This window comes from Lepisosteus oculatus, chromosome 28 (assembly GCF_040954835.1).
Source record: "Lepisosteus oculatus isolate fLepOcu1 chromosome 28, fLepOcu1.hap2, whole genome shotgun sequence".
NCBI classification, from domain to species: Eukaryota; Metazoa; Chordata; class Actinopteri; order Semionotiformes; family Lepisosteidae; genus Lepisosteus; species Lepisosteus oculatus.
The window spans coordinates 9,441,898-9,454,268 of record NC_090723.1 but is presented as its reverse complement, the minus strand read 5'-3'; positions in this window follow the sequence as shown (position 1 = coordinate 9,454,268).

Sequence of the window (12,371 nt, the reverse complement as noted above, 5' to 3'; positions counted from 1 at the left end):
AAATCGATTTCTGGGAGATGTAGTCCCATGTGGTGTGGGCTGGTCCAGTGCTGCTCTTCGAGATGAACTAGGACGGAACTTCATTTCCCGGCGTGCCTGTCGGCGTTACAGCACTATCCCGCAGGTTGGACATTGGAAGGGGGTTTCACGGCTGTGACTCACTCAAGTGTTTGTCAGTTTTCTGGTATTTCGTAAAGATTTGACAGCCGAGTCTAGTGGAGCGCACGATTTGGATATTTAAACCAAAGTCGCGCAATATGTGTGGACTGTGGATCCACAGTCGGTTATGATGAACGTAACATGCGATCTTCCTGCGTCTATTTGATAAATTATCTTCCGTATTTATTATTTATTATTATTCACTGGACCAGAATTGCTTAGTAATCGAAAGCGAAGCCTTGCGTAAGTCTGTGAACAGAGATCGTTGGCAGTCTAACTAGCTGGCTCCTGTTTATCGGTCGTAGTTACAGAGGTGCAGTTGAAAGACGACCTACAGTGCCTTCAGAAAGTATTCACCCCCGCTGACTATTTCTCGTTCTGATGTGTTGCAAAGTCCAATCAAAGCATATTTAAATGGGATGTTTTCCATTCTTGTAGAAGTAATTCTCTATAATGTTAAAATGAAAATAAATTATTTAGATGACTTCAGAATTATGTTAAAAAGAAAAATCTGAAAATTACTTAATTGATAAGTATTCACCCCCTTTGTTTTAACAACCTAAATTGCTAAATTATCAATTATTCAATTATCTTGAGAGATATCACAATAAATATGTTAACAAGGTACACCTGTGTTCACTTTGAATCCACTTGTGTTCAATTGCTTGATTGCACAATAAGTATCACCGACTCTTAGGTCTCACAGCTAAAACAGCAGATCAGTTTTGTTCTCCTGTCATGAGGGCTGAGGAGCAGCCTGTGGAGCTTTGAGATGAAGTTGTTAGGAGGAGAAAAGCTGGAGAAGGTTATAAAAAAGGTTGGCAAAGCTTTGACCCTTCCTAGGAGTGCTGTGAAGTCCACTGTAACAAAATGGGGAAAGAAATTACACAACCCAGACACTATTAAGATCAGGCCCTCCTCCCAGATTGAGCAACTGGACAAGAAGGGCGATTTGTCAGAGAAGTGACCAAGAGGCCAGCTACAACACTGACACAGTTGTAGAGCTCTTTGGTTGACATGGGAGAAACTGTCCAGACATCCACAATCTCTTTGGCACTTCACAGATTCGGCCTCTCTGGGAGAGTAACAAGAAGGAAGCCACTTCCGAGAAAAGCCGATAGAGGGGTGGATCTGTGGCTCAGGATCTGCGCCTGTGGCTGGACGGATGCCGGTTCAAATCCCACAGCTAGCAGAGAAATCCTTCTCCAGTGGGCCCCTGAGCAAGGCCCTTAACCCCAACTGCTCCAGGGGTGCCGTATAAATGGCTGACCCTGCGCTCTGACCCCCAGCTTCTCTCCCGGTCTGTGTGTCTCATGGAGAGAAAGCTGGGGTCTGAGTAAAAGACAAATTCCTGATACAAGAAATTGCATATGGCCAATAAAGTGATCTTATCTCACCAGACTCTAGTGCTAGTCCAATACATACTATCCCCAATAAACAGGTGACACTAAAAGTTCTACAGGAAGTATGGTTTTGCATTGTGCACAGAGTTTCACTGAGGAAAAAATCATTGAGTTAGTTCCCAACGTTATTAACATGAGGAAGGTTACTAACAATAGAAGGCAGTCCCACCTGGCCAGTTTGGTAGCTGCTAATTGATCTGAGAGCCTCTTTCTTGAAACGTAGCAGAGTATTGGCTTCAACAACATGGCTGGGCAACTTGTTCCCGACTCCCACAACCCTTTGTGTAAAGAAGTGCCTCCTGTTCTCAGCTTTAAGCACTGATGCACTGCTACATAGTTTCTAATTGTGTCGTCCGTTTCATATTTCACTGTTATCCTGAAAACATCCAATGGGCAGGAATCGGTACTGAAATGTTAATTTTTTAATCCATTAAACCTTTTATACTTTCTCCTTATTCAATCCTAATATATTTTTTCTGTGATGACTCACAGAATTCGAGTTCCATGTCTGCATTGGATCAGCATGCCAAAGGAAGGAGGAGGGCTTATGACGTCTATCTGAATGAAATTAACAATCGTGACGTATTGAAATTCTCGCTTTCTCACGACTTCAGAAAGGAGAACAGCCCCATATTAGACGAGAGCCCTGGTGTGAGTTAAAGAGCATTTTTAAAAAACCGAATTGAATGGGTGGTACACCTTGACCATTGTTATCACACAGCTAAATCGACTACTTTAAAAGACACGTGACCCTCTTTATCTCGTGTACTATTTGTTCCTTTGCAGACTACGCATGCTGACACAGCTACCCACCTGAACTACTATTTTTGGTAGCCGAGATTAAACGTATTATTCAACTAACCGCAAAATAACCGTGTCCGTTCCTGAACTGTAACAAAACAGAAACATAAATATGTAAATATGGCTAAAACTATCCGAGAAGACTCTTAACACTTCTGAATCACGAATCTATTGAATCAATCCCCCTGTTACGCTTAAAGGCCCTGCTTGGAGGGCTCTGTGTCAATGGACACCCCAGAGGGTCAGTCTGGGCCCTAACAGCTCGTGTGACCCCATCAGCAAGGTAACAGCCTGGTCTGGTTTGTCTGCACGGAGCCCATATGTACACGCGCGTGCTCGCGGGGCTCCTGATCTCCATGTCAATGGAGCGGCCGGCGTGGGGATCGCCCAGGGCACGTGGCTGGATTCCGCGTGTCGCCCTGGTCGCGCTGCGCAGGTGGCCGCTGGGTCCACACTGGGGCGGGGGCGGGTGGAGACCGCAGCTTCGCACCTGCGCCCGCGCGCCAGCTGGGAGCGGCGGGCGGGTGGGGACTGCGACGTCATCAAGCCGGGAGGGGAGGGGCTGGGACGCCGCAGCCAATCGTAATGCAGCACACGACGGAGTCCCGCCCCTCGTGTTGTTAATTGATCATTCGTGTACAGGGAATATTTTTGAACATCCCCCAGAGCCCTCAATATAAAACTAAATACAATACAAATTACTCATCCTTTATATTCCCAAATATATGTATGCATGGTTGTTTATGTTTTTCTGAAATGTATAAAAACCCTCACATAAGAGGTCAGATTTGACGGAAACGATGAACTGTCATACAGGACATCCCTGAAAGAACCCTGTCTCTCCTATCACACGGTGATGTGCCGCTTTTCCAAACTTGTGCAGCCTGTGCTGTGTGCCACCAGCTCTGTCCCGTCCCAGTGTTTCTGCGAGCCTGGACGCTGTCAGATATCTCTCTGCGGTATTCCGGCCGATATAATAATAATTATAATAATAATAATAATAATAATAATAATAATAATAATAATTGCTTAAATTTATATAGCGCTTTTCTGGACACTCCACTCAAAGCGCTTTACAGGTAATGGGGACTCTCCTCCACCACCACCAATGTGCAGCCCCACCTGGATGATGCGACGGCAGCCGTAGTGCGCCAGAACGCTCCCCACACACCAGCTCTCAGTGGGGAGGAGAGCAGAGTAATGAAGCCAGTTCATAGATGGGGATTATTAGGAGGCCATGATTGGTAAGGGCCAAATGGGAAATTTGGCCAGGACGCAAGGGTTACACCCCTACTGTACATATTGTACATTGGGAGCTGTATAACTCACTGAAAGGCTCTGTTCTCTAGCTGGCTGGTTAACAGGCCCGTGATCAGTCAGATTGTCCAGCTCCTGGCCAGTTCCCCCTCGCCTGGCCTCAGCCGGAGACCCCCCCCCGTCTCTCCCGTCTCCATCCATCCAGTAGCGTTTGACGGCGGGAAGTGCAAAATCAATAGAGGCTTTTAACAAGCGAAGGAGGGACATTTTTTTCCAGCCATCCATGACAAATGAATCCAGTTTTAATAGATTAGCCGGGAATGGACTCATCCTTCTCCGGGCGCTTCTTACTGATCCGCATTGAAAACACGTGAAGCAGCTCGCGAGTGCGACCAAGCACCTTTCCAGCGGCACGCGCGTCACATCTGGCTGGATCTGGACGAGAGCTCATTAATTTTCTCCCATTTAGCCGCACGCGAGGCGGGAAGAGGGGGGGGGGCACTTATCATACTAAAACACCCCTTGATGTGTCACATCCGTCACACAAACACATTGTCGATACCCCGAGCGCGATTTATCGCCGGCGGAGTGATTAACGCCGCCCAGCTCGCTCAGGCCTCGCACAGAGGCAAGAGAAGCTCCTTTTTTTTTATTCGAGTGCAAACAGATACAAACATCTCCGAAACACCATCATTACTCGAACGTCTGGATGGATCTGATCGGCTGCGGAAAATTGCAAAAGACGCTTTTGTTTTACCAAATGTAAAAGCGGTACTGCTGACTCCGGTGAATGGTTTTACTCCACGGTTTGTGGTACGTGATGCAGATACAGTAATATAGACCAGTGCACCCTTACTGACATAACACCGGAGGGCACTGCTGTTACACTCTTGAGTCGGGCGCTTCATCCAAGCTGCTGCGGTGAATCCCCTCTGTTTAAAAACACAGCGAGCTGTGGGAGTCAGTTGTGCTCAGCGTCCATCTTCTATCGTGTGATGTTCGCCAGACGGGTAAACTTCGTCTGCAACGGAAAATTCAAAACCGTTGCCGCCTCTGCAAACGACTGTATCTGTGGATTCCAGAGAAGGTGAAACAAAAGCAAAGACAAAATGATTAATTTACTTTAAATTCAATGCTTTTATAGGGACGAATTACAGCGTTGTCAAGGTAATAACAGTTAGCGAGAGGCTCGGTCTCTGTGCTTCAGGCTACGACAGGAGAGCACATAGCAGTCAGTCCCAGGATTAGACGGGATATTTTAGGGAAGGATGTTTGTCTAATCCGGGAGTATATTTTACAGTGCAGGGGAATGCTTATCTCTCCTGTCTGCAGCCTCGCAGTCTGCACAAAACACACGGTGCAATTTTAGAGAGACAGTGCTTCCTGCTTTCTTGCATCAGATCGTGTGCGTTATATCCCCATACTCCCTGGGGGGACACAGCCTCTTGCTTTCCTTCTGTGTGAAGAGATCCGGTTGGAGCTCTGAAACCGTGAGTGAAAAAGAGGGTATTGTTTTTAGCGGGGTTCTCCATCCTTATGCAGGGGTCACACAGACACACACTCGCTGCCACAGGGACAGGAGGGGGTGCCCCAGTGACCGGCTGCCAGCTGTCGATTGTCCAGTGGCCCCCAGCTGAGACTGGACCTGGCCCATGCTGGGGTACAGGCCTGGTCAGCAGCTGTACCCCTGTGATGGATGCTCCTGTCAGAGGAAACCTGCCAGCTCACACAAAGACCTGGTGGCACCAGAGGCAAAGCCGGAGTTATCCCAGAGAGAAACGGGATCTCCCGCTGCCTCCCCTCCCATCCTCACCGAGACAGAAAGTTTGGAAAATTCAGTTACAGCTGGAAAAAAAAGAAGAACTCAGTGTCATTTCTTCGGTTCTTCTACCCCTCCTCCTCATTATCATTTCAGTCCAAACTTGTTTTCAGATGAAGCAGGATGATTGAATGTTCTTTTTAGCTCTTTGAAGAAGAAGGTTAAGGCCTTGGAATTTGCCCAAGATGGCTGAATTGAATCAGGGCCTAATTCCCATCCAAAAGTCTTTTCCTCTGTCAGACCTGACTGGCAGAGGGTGTTTGGTGTTTAAATAAGGAAAGAGAATCTTCTGGCATCTTTTGGCAGCATACCTGACTCCTGTTACTGCACTGGGGTATTCAGACACCCTACCAACACAAACACACAAAAAGGCCCAACAATTAAAATCAGCCACTCTGGAACCTCTCCTGTCTTGTAGATTGGCGTGTTCCTGCTGGGAAAGGCTGGGACCCCAGACTCAGACCTGGGGGACCTTCATTAGGTTTTATCCAGCAGGAAAGATGTGTTTGCAATCAGTAGCTTTGGCCTACTCCAGTGTTTGAGATCTACCGCCACCTGCTGGTAGCGCTAATAACCACCCCCCAGCGCACCGGTTCCATTCCGGGACGGGCTGTTATTTTCAGGGTGGTGGGGGTCAGGGACACCCCCCCAGACCATGCTGTTGGCTTCCTCTGGGAGACAGATGGATGAAAATAAGGGATCAATCAGCTCCTAACGACCAACCGTGCCCAGATGGCTTGAAAGGCCTCCTTGTGTTTGCAGCCATTCCGATGTTCCTATGTACTGTACGGCTACTGCTAATAATGGCACCAATAATTCTGGGAAAAATCAATGATTTCTCACTGTCTTGTCCTCTCATGTCAGCCGGCGCATTTATATTTATGGGACGAACAAGTGCCTTTTAAAAGGCTTAGGGAGGTGACGCGTTCTCCAGCCAGAATATATTATGCTCAGCACAGCCTCAGCCTGCACAGCCAAGACGGATGGCCGGCGCACCAGTAATTAATAATGTTTTTACAAGACTGATGGAGCTGCTTAGCAGCTCAGAGAGAAGTGCCGGACACATCTCCTGGTATTGAAACGCGCAGGTAAATTGATTTGTCCATCGAATTTCCTGTAGGAATCATTAGGATTAATGGAAAGCCAGGAGTCTCTTGGATTCTCTGATTTATAGGACCATTTAGGTAAAGCAGGAGAAATGACTATTTAACAGCACAAAACCTGACAGGGGCTGTAAACCATGTCCGGGGAGGGTGGAGGGTTGGGCGGAACTGTGTCGGGGGGAGTCCTTTGTGTATGTGTGTGAAGGGGGGGCGCCAGAGGTCAAAGGTTGTGGCAACATGTATGTTGGCTTCCTGTCTTTTGGGCATCAGCCCCCGATGGCTGAGCAACCCCAGTGGCGCAGGGAGAGGAGAGAGGCCTGGGCAGAGCTGAGCTACAGTGCTGGCTCACCGGAGGTCAGCTCTCGCCAGGGCCAGAGGCTGGTAGCCTGGCACTGTGCTGCCAGCCCGCAGTCACAGTAGCTCAGATGCCACCTGACTCCGGCGGGCAGGACTCAGAAGTGGCTGGACATGCCCCACCACGGCGTTAGGGGTCTCTCAACGAGCACCAGCAGTAAGGGACACGCAACGTCAATAAGACGAGGTGTATATGGGCTTTCAGCAGGATTTTGATATTCTTCCTCATGAAAGATGAATTGTCAGATTGTCAGAGGTTGTCATTTAGGGTAGGGGGTTTAAACTGAAGACAATTCTTATTTTTGAAGAATAAGAACAGTTTTTATTCTGATTTGTCCTTGTCGGTGCACGTTTGCAAGTTCGCCAGCCATGTTGGTGAAGGTGACACCCCAGCGTCTTTAAAGACGCAGCTGGATGAGATGTGCGTGACCTGATTTCTGACCTGTTCTTTTTTGAGAGAAGCGTGAGAATTTGAGTGCCCTGAGCCCCCTTGTCAAAACAGCCCCGTGTCCTTGAAAAGCAGGGAGCCCCAAGTCTGGTTTCGTGGTTTCGGACGTCTGTGGGGATCTTGCTGAGCTTCAGTTCACCTGGGTCCCCGCTGAAATCTTCAAGCGATCAAACCTTTATCAATTAATTCTTTCCTGGGGTCTGGGGTTGCTGATCATTTCAAGAGACCTGGAGCACCTGCAGAACTGGGGACTCCTTCCTTAAATTTAGCAGAGCAGGAAAAGTGTCATTATTATTTCTGGGTACTCACACACTGTTTTTTTTTACTGGATCCTCATTGAATCTCTGTTACAGCTCTTAAAATCTGAGGAAGTAAGATGAGGAGAGGAGAGGTGGATACCATGAATTCATTTGGCTGATGCTTTTATCCAAAGTGGCTTAAATTCATATCCATTTCTACATTTGAGCCACTTTAGTGTATCAATTTGATGAAAATACCTTATAGCAGCTGCCCAGGGTCCAGTGTGTATTGTATCACCATTGATCTTCAGAGGCTCAGTGCCACTCCTTCGATGCTCCCCTGCAAATGCTTATCATTGCATTCAGCTTCAAGAGGTCTTCTAGTACCTGAAGTACCTGCCTAGACATCAGGCTTGTCTGAAAACGCAGCAGGGAATTTCAGGAGAGGTTCGTAATCTGTCCAAGGCACTCATATAAAAGCAGAGGGAAGAGACTGTATGGAATGACTGAGACCATGAGCAACAGCACATCCTCCAAGAATTGGCTTTGTCTTCTGTCAACATGTTCAAAACCACAGCACAGCCCTTGGGCAGGGAGATGGTAGCTGTGTTGGTGGTGAAAGTCACTTGAAAGAGCCCCAGAACCAGGAGGCGATACATTACTCCTGCAGCAGCACTAGATCAAGACAACGGTCACTTGAAAAGCCCATCTCCCGGCTGGATGGGTTGCTAACCGTGAAATTAGTCCCATTACCGCGGTGCTTCACGGCGCTCGCCGGCCCGCCGATCGCTGCCGCCCGCGCGGAGGGGCGCGGGAGCCTGCACGCGCCGTTTGCGCAGAATGTGTTTGTGCGGGAGACTGTGCGCAGGGTCTGTAACGGTTTAATTAAAAATGGCCCATAAGGAGCCTGGCAGAAGCGAAACCGGAGGGCGCACAGCGGATGAACCAAGTCGAAGAGAAGAGAAAGCGATAATTACATGATTTGCATGGCAAAACCTGTGGCTTTGCTCAGCGCTGTTGTTGTAACAAAAAATGCCATTATTGCTGTCAGGGGATATTAAACTCACGCCCTGCAGCCTTCACAGAACTCATTTCAGTTACTTGCTGCTTTGTGAGATCTGCAACCTGTATAATTCCTTTAACTCTTTTTTTTTCAACCATAACATTCACCAGTACTGTGTTTTTGCAGCTTTTCCTTGGAATGACTCTGTTGAGGCCTCCTGTTTCTGTCTGTTCTCCCTCTCTGTGTTTTACCACACTTTACCGTGATTTCACCATTCTCTGCTACACAGTACTTTGGTTTTACCACGGAACAGCCCTGCAGACCTTCACCAGCAGGCCTATGTGCTGACAAGGCAAAAGCACAGAGAAAAACAAGACAACTAAAAAAACTGCTTTAGCATGAGCAGTGATTTAATTTCACAGTGCTGTCCCTTTGAGAGATGCCTGTTTTGACAAGATCCCCAACTTGAAACACACAATCAAATATTCAGTCACAGATTTGTCCTATAAATACAGGCACCACCACCAGTAGATTCTTACCACTAATACTCCACTGCATTGTTTTGCACTTTCTAACTGAAATCTAAAAGTACAGATGGCCTCCCCTCATTTCTTAGCAATTTAATGGTTCCAAAAAGCTTCAGGTCGAGCAAGAGGAGGGGACCCAGTTCTTCCACCCCTGTAGCTCAGCACCCCCCTGGATGACACACTTCAGCTACCCCGCCCCAGCAGCATCGCAGCAGGGCAGATGCAGAGGGGAACAGCGCCCCCTGCTGTTCTGCTAGCACCACTTCCAGCAGGAATCTGGCTCTTGCAGGTCCAGTGCTGACCAGGGCCAGCCAGCCTGGCTGGGCTTCTGAGATCTGAGCAGCACAGGCTGCTAAGTGGCAATGCGCTACTGTGGCAATGTATTGTAATATTAATATAATATCATAAATGTGAAGAGTAGAGCCTTGAGGATGAAAGGTCAAGGAGGGGCTCCTGAAAGGTACTGAAGGTTATTTTTCACAAGACAGATGATACTCAGATTGTATCAGATTGTTGTTAAAACTTCTCCCCCCTCTGGTCTCCCCCGTCCATCTCTTATCTCTTGTTTGACATCCAGTTCCCTGAAGCTAAATAGTGACAGAACAGACGTTTTACTGGGGGGCAGCAAGTGTGTCAGATGGAGCTTCACAGCGATGGCGGATGAGCTTCCCCATTCACACGTCAGCCACATTCAGCATGCTGGGAGTCACGCTGGATCCTCTCTCGTCTTTTGAGCCACGTGTGAAAAATCTGATTCAGACATTTTCCTTTCTTTCACCTTAGAAATATTGCCTGCATTCGGCACCTTTTCTTCATTGTCTGGTGCTGAGTGCCTGATTCATGCATTTATACTTAGTAAGCCAGTAAGCCCTTAGTAAGACAAACTTACTTAGTAAGCCAGCAGCCATGTCACCCTGCAACTCACAACTGGCAGCCCACTGGAGCTCAGCAGGTGTGAGCCTGGTCAGTACCTGGATGGGAGACTCCTGGGAAAAACTAAGGTTGCTGCTGGAAGAGGTGTTAGTGGGGCCAGCAGGGGGTGCTCTCCCTACGGTCCATGTGGGTCCTTATGCCCCAGTATAGTGATGGGGACACTATACTGTAAACAGGCGCTGTCCTTTGGATGTAAAACCAAGGTCCTGACTCTTTGTGGTCATTTAAAAATCCCAGGGTGTTTCTCAAAAAGAGTAGGGATGTAACCCCGGCGTCCTGGCCAAATTTCCCATTGGTCCTTACCAATCATGGCCTCCTAATAATCCCCATCTATGAACTGGCTTCATTACTCTGCTCTCCTCCCCACTGAGAGCTGATGTGTGGTGAGCGTTCTGGCGCACTATGGCTGCCGTTGCATCATCCAGGTGGGGCTGCAAACTGGTGGTGGTGGAGGGGATCCCCATTACCTGTACAGCGCTTTGAGTTGAGTGACCAGAAAAGCGCTATATAAGTGTAAGCAATTATTATAATTATTATAAGATCAAAGCTTGGTTTCTCCAACTCTTTACTCTATGGGCTCCCTAACTCTCTTCTCAACTAGCTACAATGTGTCCATAACTCTGCAGCTAGACTACTAACTACTTGGTTGCCTATAAAATCACATATTCAAGATAAGATCTTTTACAGACTTTCAAGGCTCTCAACAATCTGGGTCCATCATACACCTCTGAGCTATATATACCGTACATATACGGTATGTGTAAGATAAACTAATGTTTGTATTGTACCCTGCGCTAGGTGGCTATCTAGTCCAGGCTAATCCAGTAACTAACATGTCCTCTGTGAGTAAACATTCCTCTATTGCTTAGCAATATTATACAAACACAAACCTTGTTAGTAATGCTTCTAAGACAAAATAATTGATCTTGGATTTCAGGAAAAACATCAATCCCCACCAGTCAGTTTACTTCGATGGTGCTGAAATTGAACAGGTCAACTCCATCAAGTTTCTTGGCCAACATATTACCAACACGCTGAGCTGGGCAGAGAATATTAGTGCAATTGTGAAGAAAAGCCCAGAAGCATCTGTACTTTCTGAGGTGCCTAAAGAGGAGTGGCACCCACAAAAAAGCACTGGTTAGTTTCTACCATGGTGCCATTGAGAGGTATTGCAGTGTGGTTCGGCTGTGCTACCCAGAAGGACAAACGCATCCTCCAGGGAGTGATTAGAACAGCTGAACGCACTATCGGAACAGAACAGAACCTTCGTTGGAGAATCTCAATACAGCCCGCTGCAGGAGAAAGGCTCATGGTATAATAATAATAATAATAATAATAATAATAATAATAATAATAAACTTTATATTATATAGCGCCTTTAAAGGTGGCTTCTCAAAGCACTCTACAGAATGACAACAACAATAAATAAAAAGAATACACAAGATAAAACACAATTACAATATACACAGGAGACCGTGGATGGTGGTACTAAGTAAAGGCTTTTCTAAAGAAGAGGGTTTTGAGTCTGGATTTGAAGGAGTTTAGAGAAGGTGACTCTCTGATATCCTTGGGGAGAGAGTCCCAGAGCTTGGGGGCAGAACAGGAGCAGGCCCTGTCGCCCATACAATGTAGACGGGCTTGGGGGACAGTAAGGAGACCAGAGTCAGAAGAGCGAAGGTTGCGAGGTGGGGAGTAGGGCGATAATAGTTCAGACAGGTATTGAGGTGCCAAGCCATGCAGAGCCTTGTAGGTGAGCATGAGGATTTTAAAGTCTACACGGAATTTGACCGGAAGCCAGTGCAAGGACTCCAGGATAGGAGTAATCTGAAAGACCCACTCTGCCTTAGCCACAGTCTGTGTTCGTGGCGAGACACTAAACATAATCTTCGGTGTTGTAGGCCAGAGAGCATTAAGACCCGAAGGAACAGGTTTATGAACAGTTTCTTCCCAAAGACAGTGTGCCTGATTGCCAAGGACATGCAGACTGCATGCATAACATATAGGAGGCCCATATCTACCCCATCTCCATAGGCACCATGTCTTTTATCACGTGTAACTTAGGAACCATTATTCTTAAGTGATTTTTTTGTGTGTGTAATAGTGTGTACAGGTTGTGTATAGTCTTTTTACAGTATATAGTGTCCTGCACATAGCCTGTGTATTTACCCTTTTGTTTTCTGACTGAGAACCGTGTTAGATTTCCAATGCACTGTTCGTGCAAGTGGCAGTAAAGTTACTTGAACTTGACACACAATTACAGCACTGTGCTCTGGTGCGGGCCTTGACAGGACCTTTTAAAGGACAGTAGGTCTTTGCTTCTTTAAA